At 39.4% G+C, this 24,808-nt stretch overlaps 1 protein-coding gene and 1 long non-coding RNA gene across 2 annotated transcripts in view; one reads left to right on the top strand and one right to left on the bottom strand.

Annotated features, from left to right (window-relative positions):
- The window catches only part of LOC131899187 (uncharacterized), a 34,848-nt gene extending 24,751 nt beyond the window's left edge, over positions 1 to 10,097 (bottom strand). Inside the window, exon 1 of the long non-coding RNA XR_009376068.1 lies at positions 9,957 to 10,097. This is a non-coding gene — a long non-coding RNA (uncharacterized LOC131899187). The remainder of the gene's footprint in view (positions 1 to 9,956) is intronic.
- A 303-nt stretch (positions 10,098 to 10,400) lies between these two features.
- Jade3 (jade family PHD finger 3) overlaps positions 10,401 to 24,808 on the top strand; it is a 154,613-nt gene continuing 140,205 nt past the window's right edge. Inside the window, exons 1-3 of the mRNA XM_059250225.1 lie at positions 10,401 to 10,498; positions 13,503 to 13,611; positions 17,161 to 17,252. The gene's annotated coding sequence lies outside the window, so the exon portion shown is untranslated. The remainder of the gene's footprint in view (positions 10,499 to 13,502; positions 13,612 to 17,160; positions 17,253 to 24,808) is intronic.

Genomic DNA, 24,808 nt, shown 5'->3' with positions numbered 1-24,808 from the left:
GGTAAAATATTGAGAATGATAGCCCATGATACATTACACATATATTTTAATATCTAGAACAAACATTAAGAAAACTATGCAAAATAAAATTCTAAAAATTATTTGGGCAACCCACAGTAAGGCAAGAAAAGGAAAAGAGGAATGAGAAACAGAAGAAAAAATTCTAAAGCAGCTAATAAAATGCTAAATATCAATAATAGTGGTCAAGTTAAGTTTTCTAAATAAAGAAATTAAAAGAAATGTACAAAATAAGTTTTAAAAATTGGTATATGCTATCTACAAGAAACCTACTTCAAATATAATAACATAAGTAGAAAAACTAAAAAGGATGTGAAATTATACAAAGGTTAATTCTTAAAAGCAAGAGCAGATATATACTAATATAAGATAAAGGAGAATTCAGAGGAAATAAGATTACCATGGATGAAGAGGCGTATCATATAAGGATAAATGAATCAATTCCCCCAAATGGCACAGAAATCCTAAATATAAGTATACCAATAAATAGCTTTAAAGACATGAAGCAAAGTCTGATTGAACTAAGAAACACACAAATCCATAATTATAGCTGGAGATTTCAATAGCCTCTTCTCAGAAATAGAACTATTATACAGGAAATCAGCAAGACTATGAATCAATCGCACCAGGAAGCCCTAGGTGTTAATTTATAGAGCACTATGCCCAACAATAGCATAGTTCAATTTCTTTGAAAATATTCATGAAACATTTACCAATACAGCCCATCTTCTGGGTCATAAAACAAGCATCATTGAATATAAAAGAATTATAGAACATGTTCTCTGACATAATGAAATCAAATTAGAAATCAATAGAGTAGTCAAAAAAGAAAAATTTCAAACACTTGGAAGCTAGACAATACATATATAGGTCAAAAAATCTAAGGGGAAAAATTTTTAAATACAACAAACTGAATGAAAACAAGAATGCAGTATGTTTGTGGAATGTAGCTATGTCAGCATGAGAATTTACAGCAGTAAATTTTCACATTAGAAAAAAAGAAGAACTGGGCAGTGGTGGTACACACCTTTAATCCCAGTACTCTGGAGGTAGAGGCAGGATCTCTGTGAGTTTGAGGCCAGCCTGTCTACAGAGTGAGTTCCAGGACAGCCACAGCAGTACACAGAGAAATCCTGTCTCAAGAAACTTAAAAAAAAAAAAAAAAAAAAAAAAAAAAAAAAAAAAAAAAAAAAAAAAAAAAAAGAAAGAAAGAAAAAAAGAAGAGGTCTCAAATAAATCAGGTAAAATCAAACATGTAAAAGACAAACATGGTATGTACTCACTCATAACAGGATACTAGATGTGGAACAAGGATGACTGGACTGCTACTCACATCACCAGGCAGGCTACCTGGAAAACAGGACCCCAAGAAAGACACAGGGATCGCCCAACGACAGAGAAATGGAATGAGATCTACATGAACAGCCTGGACAGGAGTGGGGGTAGTGAAGGGCGAGGGTCGAGGGAAAGAGAGCTTGGGTGAGTGGGAGATCCCAGCTGGATCAAAAACAGAGAGGGAGAACAAGGAATAGGAGACCATGGTAAATGAAGACCACATGAGAATAGGAAGAAACAAAGTGCTAGAGAGGCCCACAGAAATCCACAAAGATACCCCCACAACAGACTGCTGGCAATGGTCGAGCGACAATCCGAACTGACCTACTCTGGTGATGGGATGGCCAAACACCCTAATTGTCGTGCTAGAAACCTCATCCAACTACTGATGGACCTGGAGGCAGAGATCCATGACTAGGCCCCAGGTGGATCTCTGGGAGTCCAATTAGCGAGAATGAGGAGGGTTTATATGAGAGAGAATTGTTGAGACCAAGGTCGGATAAAGCACAGAGACAAATAGCCAAACAAACGGAAACACATGAAATATGAACCAATGGCTGAGGGGTCACCAACTGGATCAGGCCCTCTGAGTGGGTGAGACAGTTGATTGGCCTGATCTGTTTGGGAGGCATCCAGGCAGTGGGACCGGGTCCTGTGCTCATTGCATGAGTTGGCTGTTTGAAACCTGGGGCCTATGCAGGGTCCCTTGGCTCAGCATGGGAGGAGGGGACTGGACCTACCTGGACTGAGTCCACCAGGTTGATCTCAGTCTGTGGGGAAGGCTTTGCCCTGGAGGAGATTGGAATGGGGGGCGGGCTGGGGGGAAGGTGAGGGGGGCGGGAGGGGGGAGAACAAGGGAATCTGTGGCTGATATGTAGAACTGAATTGTATTGCAAAATAAAAATTAAAAAAAAAAAAAAAAAAAAAAGAAAAAAAAAAGAAAGAAAAAAAGAAGAGGTCTCAAATAAATCAGGTAAAATCCTACTTTAAGAGACTATAAGAGCTAGCAAGTTAGCTCAGTGCGTAAAAGTGCTTGCTGCTAACCCTGAGGACCTGAGTTCAATCCCTTAGACCTACATGGTGGAAAAAGAGCTAACTCTGGCAAGCTGTGCTATGACCTCCACATGTAAGCTGTGGCACATTCATGTATTTTCATGTACACGTGTGCGCGTATACACACACACACACACACACACACACACACACAATAAATAAATAAATAAATAAATAAATAAATAAATATTAAAAAATTACGACCATTAAGCAAAAAGAGCCCATGAATTTGAAAGAGAGCAATGGAGTGGGGAACATAGGAAGGTTTTGAAGGAAAAAAGGAAAGGAGAAATGATGTAATTATAATCTCAAAAAAATTAAAAATACTGACCAAGATAAAAAGAGAGAGAAGATAGTCACTAACTTCACAAATTAGACAAGGGATCTTACTATAGCTCTAGTAATGCTGTAAAGGAAATAAAGGAACGTTATGCATATAAATGTGACAACTCAGATGAAATAGAAATCTCAACTGATATGAGTATTTACTGCCTATCTAGCCCAATAGCTATTTAAAAATGTATTTGAAATATATGTTTTGTTTAGTTTGTTTTTTTAAGACAGGGTTTTGCTGTGGGATGGTCTTTCTGTATGCTATGAATATGTGTTGCTATGATATAAAGAAGCTGCTCTGGCCTATGGCAAATCAGGTTATAGCCTGGCAGGAAATCCAAGAGAGAGACCGGAGGCGGGGGAAGACACCAGCCTGCTGCCCAAGGACAACGTGCCAGCAGACTGGTAACACCACAGCCACATGGCAACATATAGATTAATAGAAATGGGTTAATTTAAGATGAAACAGCTAGCTAGCAAGAATTCTTAGCCATAGGCTATACAGTCAATAATTAATATAAGCCTCTGATTATTTTATAAGCAGCTTTGGGATTGTGAGTGAGAGAGATTTGTCCTGACCACCGGCCGGGTGGGGCACAGAAAATCTTTCAACTACAGGGTTTCTCTGTGTAACAGTCCTAGCTGTCCTAGAACTTTCTTTGTAGACCAGGATGGCCTCGAACTCAGAGCCTGTTTCTGCCTGATTGCTGGGATTAAAGGCATTTACCAACACTGTCCAGCCTATTTGAAATGTTAAAGGTCTCTAAAAAGGAAACCTGCAAGGTTTTACTGGATAAATGCTATCAAACATTTAAAGAATACAACCTATTCTAGAATAACAAAGAATAAGGAACACATTTGTGTCAAGGGTTTTCCAAGTCATTCCTATGCTTGATGATTCAGCACAAAGACTCACGTAATGCTGCAAAGAGTCATGCTCCAGGCTATGATTCTTTACAGCAAAAGAATGTGGAACAAAACTAGCAAAGGGTGAAGTCCAAAGGAAACTAGGTATAAGCTCCCAGTAGAGACCCAAGGGGTGTACTAATTCCTGCAGGAACAAGTTGTGACATGTGTGAAATGTTGCCTGCAAGGGAAGCTTGTTAGAAACTCAGTTCCTGAGGCAATATTGGGGGTTGTTCACGTAGGCACTTCCTGCCTAGCACTTAGTTAAAATTCTACATTCCTATAGAAAAGCAGATAGGTGTTCACCATAAAGCATATTGTTTAGACAAACAGCTTAGGTCAGTGAGTGTGTTATTTAGTCTGGAAATGGTAGGAACCCTACCCTAAACCAAGTTCCAAATGCCAGGAAAGGATTCACCTTGCAACTGAGCCTTGCAAAGACAGCAGTCAGGCTTGCTGTTGTCTTTCTGCAGCAGCCTGGAAATCAGGAGAGTTGAATGTTTGTCCTGGGATACACATTTGTGCAAACAGATTATGCACTGTAAGCCACAAATATCAGTTCTGGAAATGGTAAGGACATTCCTAAAACCAAAGTTTCTAGATTCCCACTAAAGCTCTGTTACTATTTTTTCCCCAAAACTTCCTCTCATTTACGAGACCAGCAGTTTCCTAATACCAAAACTAGATAATGATACCCTTCCCCCTCCAAGATAAAGCCTAATCTGACAAGAACTTGAGCACAAAAATCTGCAGCAAAATATTAGTAATACAGAATCTAGAATCCAGAAAGGTATACAAATAATCTTACTATAGCCAGGAGGGTTTTTTTCTAACTATATAAGATTGGTTCAACCAAAAGCTTAAACAGTAACAACCCAAACCTACTAGGGACTCGGGAGATGACTCAGCAGATAAAATTGTTTGCTACCAAGCCTGAGGACCTGAGTTTGATCCCTGGGTCCCAAATGATGGATGTAAAAAACTGACTCCTGCAAGTTGTCCTCTGACCTCCATACATATTCCTACCCCTAAAATAAATAAGTGTAATTTAAAAAATATTTGTGTCTCTCTGTGTGTGTGTCTGTGTGTGTGCACCCACACATGTATAATGTGTATGCTGGGTACCCCCAGAAGCCAGAAGAGGCTGGTAGATCCTCTGGAGCAGAAGTTACAGGTGTTTGTGAGCCACTGGACATGGGTGCTGGGATTTGACCTCCAGTCTTCTAGAAGCAAACACTTTTAAGTACTGACCCACAACTCCACCCCTGTAAGATTATCTCTAAAAACATCTACTAGAGGGGTTGGAGAGATGGCTCAATGATTAAGAGCATTGGTTACTTTTTCAGAGGAAACCAGGTTCTATTCCCATGGCAGCTCACAACCATCCATAACTCCAGGCCTAGGCAATCCATCTCTTTTTTCTGCGCTCACAGGTACCAGGCATGCATGTGGTACAGACAGACAGACAGACAGTCAAAACATCCATACACATAAAATAAATTGAATAATTAATTTGTGTGGGTTTTTTGTGTGTTTTTTGTTGTTGTTGTTGGTTTTGTTGTTGTTGTTGTTGTTGTTGTTTTGTTTTTTGAGACAGGGTTTCTCTGTGTAACAGGCCTGGTTGACTTGGAACTCACTTTGTAGACCAGGCTGGCCTCAAACTCACAGAGATCTGCCTGCCTCTGCCTCCTAAGTACTGGGATTAAAGGCTTGTACCACCACCACCTGGCTGGGTTTTTTGTTTTTTTGTTTGTTTGTTTGGTTGGTTGGTTGTTTTTTGTTTTTTTAGGCAGGGTCTATGTAGCTCTGATTGTCCTAGAACTCTCTATGTAGACCTGCCTCACAGGGATCTGCCTGCTTCTGCCCCTGAGTTTTGGGCTTATAGGCATTCACCACTACACCCAGTTTTGAATTTAAAAAAAATAGTAGGGCTGGGAAGATGGCTCTGTGGAGAAAGCAGTTACTGTGTAAGCATGAGAACCATAGTTCAGATTCCTGGGACCCATGTCAAGAGCTGGGCAGGCACAGTGGCCCACCTGTGATTCTGTCTGAGAAGACATCCCACATTGTGATGCCCTCTCCAGAGCAAACTGACTACTTAGACTAGCCAAAATTGGCAAGCTCTGGGTTAAGTCAGAGTCCCTGCCTTGGTAAATAAAGTAGAGAACAATCAAATAAGATACTCAATATCAATCTCTGGTCTCCACACATGTATACATGTGCATGTTCACTTCCCATGTATACACCCACACACATGTAAAAAGGCATACACACATGTACACCACATACACATATGCAAAATATTTTTTAAAAACTATCAGACAAAGTGTCAGGAATATACCTTACTCATGGGTAGGAAGATCACAGGTTAGAGGTCACCCTGGGCTACACAGTGAGACTCTGTCTCAAAACAAACAAACAAACAAACAAACAAAACCACAAACCAATAAAAAGCCCAAATAACAAAACCCTAACATTCAATCAATGTAATCTACCATATCCATCAAGCTAATGAAGAAAAATGATATGATCATATATTTACCAAAATTCAGCATTAATTTATGGTAAAAAAAAACTTTTCAGCAAATTATGAATAGATGGTATGTTCGGAACTTGATAAAGAACATCTCCCAAAACTTTGGTAGTAACACATTTACTGGTGAAAGATGTAATGTTTCTCCCTAAGATCTATCCCAACAAAGGTTGTCTACTCTTATCACTTTCATTCAACATATTTCAAATGCTGCCTTCAGTGAAATCAGGCTAGAAAATGAATAAAAATCATATGATTGGAAAGGAGTTAAAACCATCTCCACTCCTAAACAACACAAGTTTCTTTCTTTCTTTTAAATTATATTTATTCATTTCCAGCCATCAGGCTTGGTAGCAAGTGCCTTTATTCACCGAGCCATCTTACAAACCCAATAACATAATTTGTTACATAGAAATTTCCAAAGTACCTGCCAAAAGATTCATAAAACCAATAATTGGGTTCAGTATGTCACAAGATATTAAGATCAACACACAAACATCAATTGCATTTCTCTGCTATACTGACAGTGAACAATTAATGTGTGCCTGGAATTTAAAACACATTACCAGTTACAACCATGACAAAGGAAATGAAGTACTTAGGTACACACTTAACATACTGTACATAGGATCTATATGCTATAAAATTCCACAATGCCAATAAAGAAGTCAAAGAAGATTACAACTAAATGGAGAGATGGAAATTATCATGTTAAAGGATTAGAAGAGAATGTTGGGAAGCTGTCAGTTCTTCCCAAACTGATATATAGGTTTGATGCAATTCCTCTAACAATTACATCAAGGTTTTATAAATACAAATAAATCCATTACAAAATTTACATGAAAAGACAAATTACCAGCCAATTGTGGTGGCACACACCTTTAATCCCTGTACTCGGGAGGCAGAGGCAGGCAGATCTCAGTGAGTTCAAGGCTGGCCTGGTCTACAAAGTGAGTTCCAGGACAGTCAGAGATACATAGTAAGACTTTGTCTTAAAACCCACAAACAAACAAACAAACAAACAAAAAACAACAAAGACAAAATAACTTGGATAGCCAGAACAATTTGGAAGAATAAAGTGAGAGGGATTGCTCTATCCACTTGTTTTATACCTATCACAATTAAGACTAGTAGTCACAGGAGAGACACATAGATTAATAGAATACAAAAGAGCCAAGAAATGGCCCCATACAGATGGCCCAATTGATTTTGACAGAGGTATAAAAGCAATTTAATGAAGCAAGGACAGTCATTAGAATCTCTATCTTAGGTCCAAGTTTATAACAAAAATTAATTCAAAGTGAAACACTGACTTAAAACATAAAACTATAACACTTTCTAGAGGAAACATGAAAGAAGGCAAATGGGACCAGGTGAAGATTTTTTTTTTTTTGGTTTTTTTCAAGACAGGGTTTCTCTGTGTAGTTTTGCGCCTTTCCTGGAACTCGCTTTGGAGACCAGGCTGGCCTCGAACTCACAGAGATCCGCCTGGCTCTGCCTCCCAAGTGCTGGGACTAAAGGCGTGCGCCACCACCACCCGGCTAGGTGAAGATTTTTTAGACCTGACACCAAAAGCACTATGTATAAGTGCAAAACTCGATAAACTGGCTCTCTCTGGAAATAGTTTGCGAAATCTCATGTTAAACAAATGAAAAGATCAGCTGAAGAACGGGAAAACTATTTTCTGATCATATCCATATCTGACAGAGGACTTGTATTCAGAATATATAAATAACTCTCCAAATTTAATAGTAAGAAATAATCCAATTAGAAAATATCCAAAAGACATAAGCAGACACATCACCAAAGAGATGGCAACTAGAGACATGAAGGAAGTTCAGCATCATTGGCCACTAGGGAAAGTCAATTTAAAATGAGCTATCACCACAGAATGGCTAAAACAGAAATAGTGACTATTTCTAACAAATACTAAGAGTAAAGAAACTGATCTTTTATGTATGGCACTTAGGAAAACAAAATGGTACAGCTAGTCTGAAAAAAATGTTTCTTATAACACTAAGCACACACTTAGCATCTGACCATCCATGGCATAAGAAAATGAAACTGTTTTCACAAAAACCTCTATAAGACTGTTTACAGCACTTTTATTCTTTTTAAAAAATTTTATTACACCTATTTGTGTGTGTGTCCTATGTGTGGAGGTCAGAGGACAGTTTTCAAGACTCAGGGTTTTCTTTTCAACTTTTCGATACCAGGGATCAAAATAAGGTCATCAGACTTAGTGGCTAGTGCTTTTACCTACTGAGCCATCTCCATGGCCCAGCAGTTTTTTCTTAACAGGCAAAGTTGGAAACAGTCCAAATGTCCTTCAATGGATGAACTGTTAAACTGTGGTATATCCACACTGTAGATTATCACTCAGCAATAAAAACAGTGATAGATGTTAAAGAAATTATTCTGAGTGAAAAAACCGACATGTTTCAAAATGTATGATTCCATTTATATAATATGCTTGAAATGACAAAATTATAGGGATGGTGTGGTGAACATGTTAGGAGTTGCCAGGAATTATTTTAGGAAAAGGAGGCGACTGATGATGAAGGATTCCAGGGGGAATCTTTGAGATAGTTGTGTTGGTCACAGAAATCTACACAGGTGATAAAATTGTGTAGAACTTACATATTCACATTCAGAAATGGATGCTTGTTAAGTTGATGAAATCTGAATGAGCTTTATGGATTGGACTAGTGTCACTATCTTGCTTTTGATACAGTTATGTAAGATTACTATTGGGAGAAAACTGAGAGGTACTTACAGGGGTTCATGAGACCCCTCTAATATTTTTACATCTTCCTGTGGAGTTTTATTTTAAAATAAATCAAATATAACAGTAAATGTGAAGGACTATGAATATTTTACCACGCATAGATTTACATATAATGAAGTAGAAAGTATGAAAAATAGACAAAATACAAGAGTCCACATTAATGTTATCCTAGAAATATAAGTGAAAATGATTACATGAGTTTATTATAATTGTGAATGATGTATTTTCAATTCTAGAAAGGTAAATAAAAAGTTGCTTGCAAACTTCTGTATTTGTCAGAATTCAAAGGGCCAGAACCATTAGTAATTTATATTCACTTATTTTATATATTAATAATATACATCATTTCCCACTTATTCATTCAAAGCTACTATCTTCTATAATTGTGATATTGGCTAAACAAAATAAAAGCTGCAAGGCAGGCGATTAGGAACCAGAGGCATAGACCAAAGCAAGTATCCATGGGTGAAGTTTTTAAACTCTCCATCCAATCCTCTCTCAGGAAAAACTCAGCCCGTGTTTAAAGGCTTTTCCAAATAATGCTGACGGGCCACCTACACTATCCAAGAAAATGACCCCTACTTTTAAGTCAATCAGCCTTTATATTACCAAAATACCTCCACAGCAACACCTGTATGAAGGTTTGAATAACTGGGAGCTGTAAGCTAACTGAATAGATATCAGAATACAGAAAAAGAAGCCCCACACCATAAAGCATGTTTGCTTACAACTGGATAAATGTGTTGTCAATTGTCTCCTTGCCTTTATTATTTTTCCATACTTCAAGGAGAAATGACAGAAATCAATGGTGGTCACCGAGTTTATATACAAATTGCACTTGTAGAACTTTAGAGTTGGATTAGGGGCTTGAAAAGCTCGGTCTGGATTGTGATAGAGCAGGAGCCAGTGCACCTCGCCCTTTCTAGCTCCTAGCGAGGCTGGGACGCCTCAGGGCAGCAGCGCGCGCAGCAGGAGGGGAGGAGAACCCACCTGAAGCATTGCGCCGCGCGTGCGGGAGCCCGAAGTGGGCGGAGCCTCGAAGCCGGTGGCGTTGGCGACGGCGCCCAGCCCGCCAGAAGAGCGCGCGGCGAGCAGACGGCGGGGAGTCGGTCGGGTAGGGCGAGCGCAGCCGGCGGGTTGGGGGGGGGGGGGGGGTGGGGGGGGGAGTGGCGGTGGTGAGGAAGGAAAGGGAAGAGGCGGAGCGTGGGAGCGCACAGTGTCAGGAATACAATAGTGCTCCGCGCCTCCTCGGCCGCCGCCGCCCAGCAGCCTGCCCAGGGCTGAGGCCTGACAGGCCAGGCGGCCAGGGCGGAGGGCGGGAGCAGAGCGCTAGGGGGCGGCCCCCGTGGCTCCTCGGGAGGCCCGGGGCGGGAGGGCGGGGCGAGGAGGAGATTAGGGGGCAGGTGCGAGGGAGGGAAGAGAAGAAAGCGGGCGGCTAGGGGGCGGTTACCTCCCTAGCTGGACTCGCCCGGCACGTTGAGGGGGCCCCAGTGTGCGGCAGGAAAGGAGCGGAGCCTGAAGCAGCGCCGAAGGTAGGCGCTCTCGAGGGTAGCTGCAGTAGCAGCAGCGAGGTTGTGGGCGTAGTGCGGCTTTGGCGGCGGGAGTGGCGGCCTCGAGGAGTGGGACGAGGGCGGCGTGGAGCTAGGGGTCCCGGCCTCGCCGCGCTCAGGGGAGCTCCAGCACCACGAAGCGGTTGCCTCCGGTGTCCCCCGAGAGCTTTGGAGCCGGGAGTGTGTGTGGGCTGAGGTAAAGTGCCCAGTCGCCCCTCTGCTGGTGGCGCGCTGTGCCTGGTGGCCCGAGCTGGGGGCGGGTGGGGGGGGAGCGGACACGGACACGCGAGCTCGGCTGCAGCCTTCGGGAAACCTCAGGAGGCATTGAGCGCCATAACTGTGGCGGCCGTTCCCTTCACAGTCCCCCCCCCCCCCGGCGCCCCTTCCCGTGCCTGTTCCGTGCTATCAGGGACTCGTGGGGGCCAGACCTCTGGGCTAGAGGGCATGCTCTTTCTACAGCCTGTAGCTGGCTGGTCCTAGCAGCGAGAGGGCGCACCCTGGCTGTTTGAGCCTTGCGGAGCGGGAAGACACCGAGTGTCTGGAGAGGGGAAGACCGGCAGTGTAGGGAGCAACCAGGCACCCCGAGAGGCGAAATGCCAACCTAGCGGGAGCGCGGGCGCTCTGCCGGCCAGTGAACTTTCCTTTCTCCAGTCATTGTTAGGTCGCTGCGAGTGTTCGCAGCCGCCAAGCGCCCTGCGGTCCTGGGGGTGGGAAAATCGCCAGGGCTTTGCCAATTACGGGGAGATTTTTCTGCCACCGGGCATGGCACAGTTGTTAACTTTTCTCCAGCTCTCTAGTTCGTTTTATTACCTCCTCTGAGGGGGCCACATTTATTTGTTTAATCCTCCAATCTTTTTCTCCTGCATTTCGGAGCCGAACCTTGGCTTTGGTGGAGTCTGGCTTTAAATTACACAGGGCAACCTGTGTTCATTATTTGTCAGGAAGAAAGTGGGGTGGGATGTCGAGTGTCCTTAATGGTGATATGTGAAGACATGCTTAAGAGTTTATCTCTGTGCAGCCCTAGGACATAGGTCGCTTGTAGGGATTTGGCAAGAAACTTGTTTGGCTGCTCCATTGGCGTTCTGAGTTGCAAGGAAATCCACGTTCTGAGATGTGTGCAAGGGTCGACCCCCCCCCCCCCACCTTGTGAGATACACTCATCTCTGAAGCTGAGGAGGAGACCCCCACCCTCTATCCTCCTCAGTTTCATTGTATAAGAAATCAAAACCGTGGTGACAGTGTCATAGAGGGAAAGGCGACCTCATTCCCTGCATTGAGTCAAATAAAGATAACTGCTACTCTCCCAACTCTGAAAAATAATGAAGAAAAAAAAAAAGGTGAAAACTGGTTGCACAACATCGTTGCCTAGTTCATGATAACCAGAATCCACTTTTCCAGACTACTTCTTAAATACCTTGCCTGCAGCCACTTCTTGTCAGCCTGGGGGTTGGAGAATGGGGGTGGGGAGAAGAGCAGAGTCCACTTGAAACAAAGCATTGTGTTTTATTTAGTTTAGTATTTCTGGAACATCTGTAATGGTGGGAACATAGAGCCTGGCCTTTGTACCCTTTGAATAGTGTAGTTCTTACACATTATATGCTGACTCTGGATAAATAAAAATAGATTTTTTTCTTTTTTGTTTAACCTTAAGAGTATCCTACTTCGATAATTATCATTTTCTTTTTTATTTAAGGTGAGTTCTGAGTTTAAATGCTTGAATTATTAGAGGATAAACTCTCACTTCAAGGATTACAGAAGTTCGAAGGTGCTATTCATATTAAGTTGGGGAGTGCCCAGTTCATATTAAGTTCTCAACATCAGGTACCATCATTGCCACCTTTCTTTCATTTGTGCTCTTTTGTATACTTCTGTCACTAGAGAAGAGCTCTTATTCCAATACTGTTGCCTTGAAAGATTTTTTTAGCTGGTTAGTTTGGAATAATACAGGTTACAGTGTTCTAATTCCAGAACCCACACTTTATTTCCAATTTTCTGAATCAGACCATGGCATTGTGGTGTGACTCTTGATCTCAGGCAGTTCAAAGTGAAGGAGCCAGGAATGACTTGGAAACAACTTTCAGGGCACTTGTGAACTACTTTCCGACTTGTAGAGGAGGGCCCCAGGACTATCACAGCTGATGATTCCCAGGCACTTATCACCGAGACATATGAGTTAGTGAAAGCTAAAGTACAAGAATGTTCGGAAACTTACAGGTTTAATATGGTCATCTACTTTAATAATGCTTGTCTTTCCCCCCTCTTGTGTTCTACCAACCATAACAAATGTTTGTCCTCTAAGCTATACAAAGCTGTCTCTTGTTTATTTACTTTGAGGTCTAGCTGAAACTAATCACATATTTTGGGGGTGGTGAGGAAATCAGGAGACATCAGGTGTTTGTGGAGACGGGACATTAGAGAGCTCTTAGAAGCTTTGATCAGGGATGCGAAGAGGGAGGCTAAAATGAAGTTGAATATTATAATGGAACATAATGTACCTACCTCTTCATGGAGCTTACAAAAAATAGGAACTGAAGAAGATAGAATTGATATGCTGACTTATATTAAGATAATCTCTCATCAAGGGATAATTTACTATGATCTTTGCTTGCCTCACTTTTCTAGATGAGAGGTGGGTACTGGGTGATACTCATCTGGCACTATCCTAGCCATAATTTTTGGTGTTGAAAATTGAACCTAGCAAGCATTCTACCACTGAGCTACCTACCACTTACTCTGATACCCTTATAAAGTGGGGACATTTGGCTCATCCATAAATTTGTATTGTTCTAGTTACTGTGGCTGAGAAAGATAAAGCATTCTCAGCTTTATAAAGGTTTCCAGGGTGGGGAGAATCTAGGATGGATGATTAGATGTGATGATTGAGTAAGAGGGTGCTAGCAGATGATCATTATAGACCAAGTAACTACTGCTTTAAGTTTTCTGTTTTTGTAACTCCCCCATGGTTATTTTTGTGTCCTCTCTGTAGGTCTTTCCGTAGACAACCGAAGCAAGGCTCCTACAATCAAAAGTGCCTCAGTGCTGAGTCTTCGGGAAAAACTTACCTGATCCAATCTGCCAGACTTGGAAAAGGAAAGGTAAAAACTCAAAGTGCTGTTTTTCTGAACATGAGGGCATGTCCTTGGAGGTACTAGGGGAGGGGGGTGTCTGATATGCCCTGAAGAAAAAGGATCTGGCAAGGGCTTGAAGTTATACTGGGACTTTGGCCAGTAGGAGGCATCTATGATATCATGAGTACCCTTCAAGCTACAAATTTGTCTGCTCCAACTCAGAAGCCATGACTATGCCCCACTACCAGTAAAGGTCAATTTCTTCTGATACCTGCTGATAGGAAAAAAAAAAAAAAGCTAAGCCGGTGTGGGTTTTTTGTTGTTGTTATATTGAGACAGGGTTTACTGTGTAGCCCAGACTGGCCTTTTAACTCATGATCCTCCTGCCTCAGCCTCCTGAGCTCTGGGATTACAAGGTGTGGGCTACTATGTTTGGCTAGAATGTTGTTTTTGGACTAGCTAACAAGAGAATGTGATATCAGCTTGGCCTATACACCAAACCCTCGGTGTTGAAATCTCCTGGGAAACTTGCTGGTTTCTTTTTAGCTTTTGAAAATTTAATTTTGATAAAATATATAATTTTTTGAAATGTTGCAAGATTGGTACAAAAACTCACTATATTTCCTTTATCCAAGGTCACTAGTTATCAGCAGTTTGCTTTCATTTGCTCTTTCTGTTTCTTTTTACCAAATCATTTGTGCATAACCATTGGGAGAGTGGTACTTGTCAAGGCCATCCTGTCATGAAGAGTGTCTCCGATGCAACCACTGATATAGCAGAACATTGGTGGTGGGGCAGGGCCCAGAGGTAAAGTCTCCCTGTAGCTACCAGGCATATGTTTGTAAATCAAGTGGAATCTCTGATGCCAGATAGAGAAATCATGACCAATCGTAAAAGTATTTAAGACACCCTCTCCCTTTCACTGTTCTTGTTGTGTATTTTCCTATGTCAAATTTTAATACTATGAAAATCCTCAACTTTATGGCCATTAGTATAGTTTCCATTTAATTCATTCAGCAAACATACTGAGTGCTTTCTATTTGCTAGGGGTATAAAAAGAGAAAGATAATCATCCCCTTAAGAGCTTAATGTCCAGTGGAAAGAATTTGAGGAATCTTTTCAACAGTTAGGAGGAGGAATGTTCTGCTGATGGGAACAGAGGCCTGGTTAAGGATCTGAAGAGTAGATATCTGGGAGTCACTTAACTGGATATAACTGTATATATCCATCTTTAAGGCCTTTTGCTCTTAGGTGACAAAATTCATGAGTTAGGGAATCCTTTGATGTTATACATCCACCACAGGGAGTGGACTCAGTCATACTTGGACTCATATTCTGGCTCTTCCTCTTGATCTTGGCTAGTTTACTTCTCTGTGCCTTGGTTTCTTCATGTGCCAAATCATATCTCTAAGGATGGTAGTGAGAGTTTAGTTGAAGTAATATTTGCTCTGTAAACATTTATTTCATCTCCCCTTACCAAAAAAAAAAAAAAGCTGTATGTTGGGAGTAACATATAAAATGTTAAGTATTGAGGTAGGAGCCAAGGGGCTATTTCTGGTTTTTTTTCAACAGATAAATTTCTGATTGATAGTTCTAGGAAAGACAATGGTGATTACCTTATGGAATAATAAAAATAATAGCAACTGATTTGGTAACAGTTTCCTTTATGTTTAGCACTGGATAGCTCTCTGAGCAGAGGATATCTCTCAGAGGTATGAATCTTAAAATGGTGATGCAGAGCCATTGCACAAGGTCACGTGGCAAGGAAGAGATAGAATTAATTCTTCTGTGATTGAAACTAGTGGAGTATGTTTGGAGCCTCGAGAATGAATAATAATAAATAAGGTAAAAGGTAGAGAGAAGAGATTGCCAGGCAGAGGAAAAAGCAGTTGTTGTGACAGTACTGAGGTGGGAGAATGGAATAAAGGATTCATAGAGGTTTTGCTGAATCTGGGAAAAAAAGGTAGGCAGAAGATTGACAGGCTTTATGGAACCTCATTAAGGAGCTTGTGCTTTATTTCAAAGAGAGGCAGAGGCTACTTGAAAGTATTTTATTAAGCTTCCTAAACCACGCACATGGGTGTGTGTATGTGTGTGTACTTCAGAAAAGTATCCAGTGGCACCTAAAAAAGCGTTAAGTCACTTCTTCAACGTTCCACCTTTATTCCAGTAGAGATGATGTTTCTATATAAAACCTACACCAAAATGTTGGTAGATGACTTTTACTGTCTTTTGTAAATATTGGTAAGAAGAGTTGCCATGATGCTAAAAGAAGGTACTGCTTAAGAATATTGGTTTAATTAGGTTCATATCTCTTGCATTTTAGGCTTCATTAAGGGAAATCAGTTAGCTTTCATTAAGCCCTGTGAAATAGATAAACAATTAGAATTGAGAGGAAAAGTAATTTCTGGAATTCTGGATTTAGCATTACAAATGAAACTATGGAGTATAAGGCTTTGGTTTAAATATATCATAATTAAGATACTTCTGTGACTAAATGAAAATTTGTAAATTTTTTATTTTGTGTGTATGCCATCTGTGATGGCACATTTGTGAGACTCTGGAAAGACAAACATTTTTTTCTGTAATATTTTTTCATATTTTCATTCAAGTAGTGGAAATTTTTATATTTGAAAACGTTTTTATGTACAGCATAAACCTCACAAGACAAAAGCTGTGCTCTTGTCCCCTTGCCATACATATTTGGGTCACAAACATACTCTTAAGTAGCCTGTGCTAGTTAGATTTTAGGGGTAAGAGAAAGTGCTTAGTTAGTGGCTTGATGATTTAGAGTGGCTTTGCATAGACAGCTGTTGTTTGATAGACTAGTTGTTTAGGTAGGAGGCCCTAAGCTTGGATGGCTCATCACTATGTGGTCTCTTCTAGGTGGCTAGTCTGGACTTATTAACATAGTAATCTCAGGGTCTCCAAAGAGAGAAGCAAGTAAAAGCAAGCACCAGCCAGTACATAAGTACTTTTTTTTCAATTGTCTGTTCCTGTCAAATTTGCTATTGTTCCATTGCTAAATCACAAGAATGTTTTCATGACCAAGTCCAGAGACATTGTGGGAGACCATTCAAAGAGTGGATATAAGGAGCTGTGAACAAATTGGGAACCCTTCCAGCAATAATGTGTAAATGGTAGGGAATGGAAAGCCAGAGGGAGGCAGTGTGGTTTTGGAAGTAGATATTCTCACAAATGGTTCAACTATTCTTTGATCTTATACAGCTATTATCAAAGGAGCTCCTGTGTCTCCTCAAAACCCATTCATGTTTTATCACAAAATCCTTGTATACATACATACATATATATGTATATATGTGTGTGTGTGTGTGTGTATATATATATATACATACATATATATATATGTTTTGTAGTTAAGCAAAAAGACTTGGGAATCTACCTCCATTCAATGAGAGGAGCATTGGCAATTTTACCTGTAGCCCCTCCCCTTTTTCAAATATAATTTTTACCTAAGAGAAGAAACACTTATTTGGGCATTGTAATAAGAACAAAGGATTCTTTGTAACTATGTTTTATTTATTCAAATTTTTAAAAATATTCCTGTGGTTGCAGTGAAGAATCCAGTATCATACTGTGAAGTGAGTGGCCAAGATCCACCAGTTTGGTACATCAGGCTTCGACCTTTGTTCTGGAAGATCTCAAAGGTAACAGTCTTTGCATAACATAGATTTTTTTTTCAACAGCTTGAAGGCTGAAATTTATTATATAAAAATGTAATGATTCTTGGAAACGTGGGAAACTGAGTAAAATGTTCATTTTGTGCATCATAGGGGTGTGTGAAAATTGAGTGATGATATAATCTTAGATTTTCTTATTTCCTCCTAGGATAAAAATTTATAATTCCTGATATTTAAGTCAGTAACTTGAAAAGAGCCATCCATATTTATAAACATAGCATTAGCACTTTATCCAAGAATTTATTCAACAAATACAAGTTAATTGGAATATTGCCTATAGTAGAAGATTGATGATATATTGAGTATCAGTCAGGGCTTAGTTATACAAGAGTATTACACTATGTATTGTATAATCTATAATGTATACAGTGAGAAAAATCAGGAACCAGTAGAGCAAGTGTTACCATTTATGTAAAACAGTGAGTTGAGGGCAAGAATATATATATTTTTGCTTATATAGACACAAAATATTTCTGGAGGGCTGTTCAAGCACTGACAGTTTGGTGGCATGCATGATGTGGACTAGTGGTTGAGAGCAAGACTTCATTGCATAAGTTCTAATGTATACATTTTTAATTTTAAGATTGTTGTTTATTTTCCTATTTCAAAAATTATATGTGTTTTTAAAAAGAGAACTGATACATAGTGATGGGAATTATGGACTCCTCCTCAACTTGACTTGATCAGATCTATTCATATATATATATATATATACACCTATATGTTAGATAGAGAGATGGATATTCAGGTAAGTTTTTCCTCTTAGAAATGCTTCTTGATATACTTCTGACTTTTTCTTGAAGTATTGGGGATTGAGCCTATCAAGGACTTTTCTTGTACAACATGCATACTATATCACTGCACTATACCTCCAGCTTTGAATTACATGTGTGTAGACTAGAGGACAACTGATGTGGTAAATATTAGCTTATAGGTCTTTGTTTGAGCATAAGTTTTCAGTTCCTTTTGGATAAGTGCATGGAAATGGAATTGCTGATCTTTCTCGGACAGAAGTGGACCAACTGTCCTCCAAAGTGGTTCTGCCAGTTTGTATTCCAATAAGCCATGAAAGTGAAGTATGTGTTGAAGTTCATTTTCCCACATATGGGATGTTTTATTGCACCATTTTTTGAAAAGTCTATCTTTTATTTAATAAATTGCCTTTGCATCTGTGCATCTGTTTCTGAGCTTCTCTGTTCCATGAATCTGTGTGTCTTAACCATTTTTTCCATTAATTATACTCTTTGCAGTGCTGAAATGAGGATAGATCTCATGCCTAAAGCATGCTAGGCAAATGCTCTACCACTGAGCCTCATCCTCAGCCATGATATACTGGTTGCTACACTTTCCTCAGTACTATAGTTTTATAGTGAGTCTTGAAATAAGTAATATTAGTACTCTGACATTTTTCTTTTTCAGAATTGTAGTGAAAAGGGAACACTTAACTTGTTCTCATCTCTCATCAAGAATAATACTAGCTGTAGAATTTTGGGTTTGTTTTATAGTATATGTCCTTTTGTGTAGAAAGCAGTTTACCTAGCAGGTTTGAGGCTGTTGTCTTAGAAGGCTTGCTTGCAAAATTGGCCTTTGACTGATAGATGGAAAATTGACTTCTTAAACATTTAAAAAAATAAAATGTTGCCGGGCTGTGGTGGCGCACGCCTTTAATCCCAGCACTCGGGAGGCAGAGGCAGGCGGATCTTTGTGAGTTCAAGGCCAGCCTGGTCTACAAAGTGAGTTCCAGGAAAGGCGCAAAGCTACACAGAGAAACGCTGTCTCAAAAAAACCAAAAAAAAAAAAATAAATAAAAAAAAAAAAAATGTCATACCCTACCTTCATTTATTTCCTCTCCAGTGCTTCTTATTTCTTTTGTTAATCCTAGTTTCCCAACTCCCTTAGATATTTTTCTTTAGCTAGTCAGCATTCCAGCATGGAGGGGATGGGGGGCTCATAAGCTTCCACTTCTAGTTGAGGAGCTATTGAGAATGATAGCTGCTAGGAGGAGAATCAGTTTTCTTTATGAGTATAGTTCCTAATAGATTATCCATGCTTTAGTGGATGGCCCTACACCAATGCATATATGGACAGCACAAATTGAACTTTAAGTTGAGTTAGTTTTTAAAAAGCATATGAAGTTGGGAGAGAGGTGAAGGTAGATCTTGCAGGAGTTAGAGGGAAGAGTAGGTGGTGAATATGATCAAAATACATTGTATGCATGTCTGAAATTCTCAAAGAATTAATAAAAATTGTTACATTAAAATAAAACATAATTTTAATGAAGAAAAGAATTTCCTTTAACATTTTTAGGATAGGTTAGATGGCAGTAAATTCTGTTTTTGTCTAAGAAAGTTTTCATATTCCAATCACTTTTGAAGGACATTTTGTGTGATATAGAAAAATGGTTGGAAGAGATTTTTCCTCTCCTTCAATATATTATTCCACTACTGCATATCATCTAGTTAAGTCTGATATAATTATTATCCTTGTGCATATCTAATGTCTGCCTCTCTTTACCTCTGGCTTTTTTAAAGGTTTTCTTTTTGCCTTTGATTTTAAGCAATTTAAATATGCTATGCCTAGATATGGCTTTATATTTTTTCATATTTCTCGTTTAATATTCTCCAAAGTCCTTTTATCTGTAGTTTATGTCTATAATTTCTCAGCCATTATTTTTTCAAATAATTTTACCTATTTTGCTTTTTTTGTTTGTCTAGGATTCCAGTCCCAGGTTTGTTACACTGAATGGCTCACAGTTCTTGAATGTTGTGTGCTTTTTTCTTTTTTTAATAGTTATTTTTGCCTGCATATATGTCTGCACCACATGTGTGCAGTGCCTGTGAAGGCCAGAAGAAGGTGTCGGGTCCCCTGGAACTGGAATTACAGATGGTTGTGAGCCAGCATGTGGGTTCTCAGAATCCAATCCAGGTCCTCTGCAAGAGCAGCAAATGCTTTGAACCACTGAACCATAACTCTAGCCCCTACATGCTGGTTCATTTTTTCCCTCTTTTGTCCACTTCTGTTTTAATTTTTAGTGGCCTTTGAACCACGGAGCCATAGCTCCAGCCAGCCCCTGTGTGCTGGTTCTTTTTTTTCTCCTTTTTCCCCTTTTGTTTTAATTTTTAGTGGCCCGATCAATAAACATGATCTTCAAACTCATTGATACTTTTGTTGGCTGCATCAAGTCTACTGTTGAGCCCACTGGGTTGCTGTTTTTGTTTTTTTTTAACTTTTTTCTTTTTAGTGTTTCTATTTGCTTTTTTCACCGACTTCTATTTCTTTGCTGAAATTATCCGTCTGGACTTGCATATTATCTACTTTATCCATTAGAGGTTTTTTTCTTAACATGAATCATAATTCTTTTAAATTTGATTTTTGATAGTCTCAACATCTGTACTACTGTGTTTGGACCCAGTAACTGCTTTGTAACTTGGGGTATTTTCTTACCTTTTGATACACCTCATGAACATCCTGAAAGCTGCACATGGGCAAGAGATTCTGATAAATTTTTAGTTGTTAGAAAGCTCTGGTTTCTTTTCCTAGGCCTTTAAGTGAGGAGTTGGCCTGGTCAATGTTTTTGTTGGCCTGAGCGTGTGAAGGTGGGAGGCAGGGTAAGGGCACCAGAGATTTCCTATTCTTCTAGTGATAGCATTTTTTGGTGTTTATTTTATATGGATGAGTGCTTTGCCTGCAAGTATGTATGTGTACTATCTTGTGTGCCTGGTGCTCATAGAGGTTGAATTCCCTCAAACTGGAGTTGCATATGGTTGTGAGCCACCATTGTGGGTCCTGGAAAACTGAACTTGGGTCCTTTGTAAGAGCAGCAAGTGCTCTTTACTGCTGAGTCATCTTTCTAGCTCCCATGATAACTTCATTTTTACTATTCTTAGTTTTGGGTTGTCCGTTGTGATGCTTTATAAATGTAGGGTTTTTTTTTTTTATAGCTTTTCCAATTGTATTGCACTGTTACCAGGTAGGTAGTATGTCAGGTGTGGTTGGTTGAGGAGGAGGTGTTCTGATTATCTGATTGGTCAGGTACTAGAACCTGGGTCTTGAGTGTGTCCTAGCAAGGTTTCCTGTTCATTCTTCTTGTGTAGGGCTTCTTTCTCTTCCCTCCTACCCCTTACCACACCCCATTTGGTATACTAATATCCTCCTCCCTGAGGATTTATCCCTTTATTCTGTACTAAAGATGAGAGAAGGTGATCTTGGTGAGTTTCACAGTGGACTGTTGTAGTCATCCAGCCAAGTAGCACTATGGGAGCTTTCTCTTAGATTTTTCTTGGTCTTCACCATGAGAGCCTGGTGGGATTCTTGTAGGAAAAGCTTTTTTAAAGGGTAGAAACTAATCTATGGAACACAGAAGCTTCACACTATGGCTAATCATAGAATTTCTGGTTCAAAATTTCTACAGGCTTATGTGCCCAAACCAGTGTCTCTCTGCAGGTCCCTGGTCTTTTTGGATATGAGGGTAGTAGTTTGTCCTGCAACTTCACTTCCCTGCCAGATCGCCCTTCAGTTTGGCAAGCATTTTTGTCTTAAAAGTAGGATGATGGCCTCTGAAAGCTTTACATATCTGAGCTGAAATGTGATCCCTGAAGTAAGTTGCCTAATACAAGACATCACATATCTAGAAAGCCAATACATATCTCTTTCTTTATATCTCTTTTACCTAATCCATTGAATTTTATGATTAGGGAGCATGGAGTAATTCATTGTTGCTTGGATTCTGCCTATTTTAGGCTTTAAAAACCTCTGTACTACTAACAGTATGCTATCTGTCTGCTTTCTTTCAAAATTCTATGCATGCCTTGTAATTAATGAGAATATCTTTAACAATTTAGTAATTTTTTAGTCGTTCCACATGGAAGGTTAGGTGAATTACTTTTGAGTTTGGTGATTATGAGTAGAGCTGCTGTAAAAATTCACAAGCAAGTATTTGTGTGCATGTAAGTTTGTATTTTATTTATGGGAATGAGATTGTTAGAATTATACTATAATTCACAACAACTAGTTAACTAGAATTTGAATGATGAAATAGAATGGCAGAAACCCATGTTTGGATCCTGCTTTTTTCACTGTTAGCTGTACAACCTTGAATGAATTTAATTTCTCTGTGTCTCTTAGTTGTAAAACGAATAATATCTAGGATTATTGTGTGAAATAAATAGCATATTAAGGATAAAAGACTGAACAATATTAGTACACTGAGTACATTATTATGCTTAATAGAATTGTTTCTTATCAGAAACATTTGATTAGTTGAAGCAAGCATAACTAATCTGTGGTATTCTTGGTAGTTATATCTTTAAAATGTGTAAAAAAATTAAAAACTTCCATAGTAAATATGGATGTATGGGAGGTCTGTGTATCAGCCAGAGGTTGAATCAAATGGCAAGTTTTGGTGGTTTGATTTATATTCTCAACATGGAAGAATCATTGAGTGTATTGCCATATTTTATACAAGAAGCTATGAAAATAGCTCAGAATTAACTAACACTCATTAAATCATGCTGTCTATACAGGAAATCTTAGGTAAAGCATTCATCGAGTGTATAAACTTGAGTACCTCCCCAGAAAATAAGCCATTTAGAAATTATTAAACTTTATAACTTTTTCTTTTTGTTTTTTTGTTTTTTTTTTGGTTTTTCGAGACAGGGTTTCTCTGTGTAGCTTTGCGCCTCTCCTGGAACTCACTTGGTAGCCCAGGCTGGCCTTGAACTCACAGAGATCCGCCTGGCTCTGCCTCCCAAGTGCTGGGATTAAAGGCGTGCGCCACCACCGCCCGGCTATAACTTTTTGTTAATATAAACCGAAAGCCTTAAGTGTGCTAAACATGTTTTCTACCGCTGAGCTATATCCACAAATTCTTTAATTTTTCAAAATACTGTTGGCACTGACAAAGCCTGTCTTCTTGGAGTCCTCACAACATGATTGAAACATCTACGATTTCTCAAGTGTTACATTAAAAAACATATTTACAGGAAATCTCTTCAATTTTGAAGGACATATTGAAAAAAATTTAAAAATTTTGCATGCCCACTCAAATATCTCCCTATAATATTGTATCATTAGAATATGCAACAGAAATCACTATCCCCTCTCCCCATGGCTTCTGTGTAGTATGGCCTGACTCAGTCTGAATAGCACCAAGGACAAAGCAGATGTCTCTCTCCTGGAGAATTTTCTCCACCTGTTAATTCACCAAGCAATGGCTATAATTCAGTATATGGAACAAGGAACATAAATATTTGTTTTTTCTTGTCTGTTCAGTTTTGTAAGAACTTCAACTACAAATACTTCTTTCCTGCTTCAGATTTCAGAACTAGGTGAAATAAGTCTCAAATAGTCCTTCATAGATGTCACCTCTGAACTGTTTTTTTTGCTGTCTCTTCTCTGCATTACCAGTAATCCAACTCTCATTTTCATATTCACATACCCTGAACCTTTCCTTACAGCTGAAATACCCTTCTTTTGTTGCCCTGCCAATCTTATCTTCCAAATACTATGTCAGCAAAAGACCTCCCATTAAACACACTGCCTGAGATTCATTCCACTCTCCTGGGTACCATCCTTTAATCGATGTTCAGACTTCCGTTAAATTTTATTTTTTCTATTCACTACAGCATGTAAATGTCATACTTCCTTATCCTTAACTAATTTATATATGTATTACTTGCAGGCATACAACTAAATTGCTATTTGAAGATTATGAGACACTAAAGTTTTCTACATATTATTTTTCAAAAATATGGAGGAAAATTCCTGTTTCCTATTTCATTAATAACCAAACTGAATGTATGCATGTGCATCATGTGCATGTAGTACCCACAGGGGCCAGAAGAGGGTATTGAATCCCCTGGAACTGAAGTTATAGGTAGTTGTGAAGTGCTCCTGTGGATGCTGGGAACTGAATCCAGGTCCTCTGCAAGAGCCATCTCTCCAGCACTTGTCTTTTGTGTGTGGGCATGGTTGAGACAGGGTCTCACTATGTAACTCTGGCTTTCCTGGAGCTCGTTATGTAGACCAACCTCACCTGCTTCTGTCTCCTAAGTGTTAGGATTAGTGCTGGAATTCTTGTCCATTGTGTAATTGGTTATTTGGGTATCTTTTAAATATAGATAGATTTAGTAAACATCTGTATCCTACTTGTTTCACATGAAACTTATCTCTTATGTGGATATGATAGCACATGCCTATAATACCAGCATTCAGGAGACTGAATGTGAGTTTGAAGCCAGCTTAGTCTCTTTATAGTGAAGACTGTCTCACTCATAAGAGGACAAGGGAGAGAAGGACTCAGTGATACTCACTACCTGTGTGTTGCATAGTAAGAATCTCTTAGAGGAGTTAACCTCTTATAATGAGAGGTAGATGCTTGCATGTTTGTGTATATATCCATGTCATAAGTCTAAATTCAGCTAGCACTGGGATAACTAACTTAAATCTTCAATTTTTTTATACTACTAAATAAATGAACCTGTAAAAACTGTTCTTCTGTTCTTTAGCCCCTTTAGGTAAGCATC

Source organism: Peromyscus eremicus, chromosome X (genome assembly GCF_949786415.1).
Source record: "Peromyscus eremicus chromosome X, PerEre_H2_v1, whole genome shotgun sequence".
Classification (NCBI taxonomy): Eukaryota; Metazoa; Chordata; class Mammalia; order Rodentia; family Cricetidae; genus Peromyscus; species Peromyscus eremicus.
This window is presented reverse-complemented; position numbering and strand designations above follow the sequence as displayed.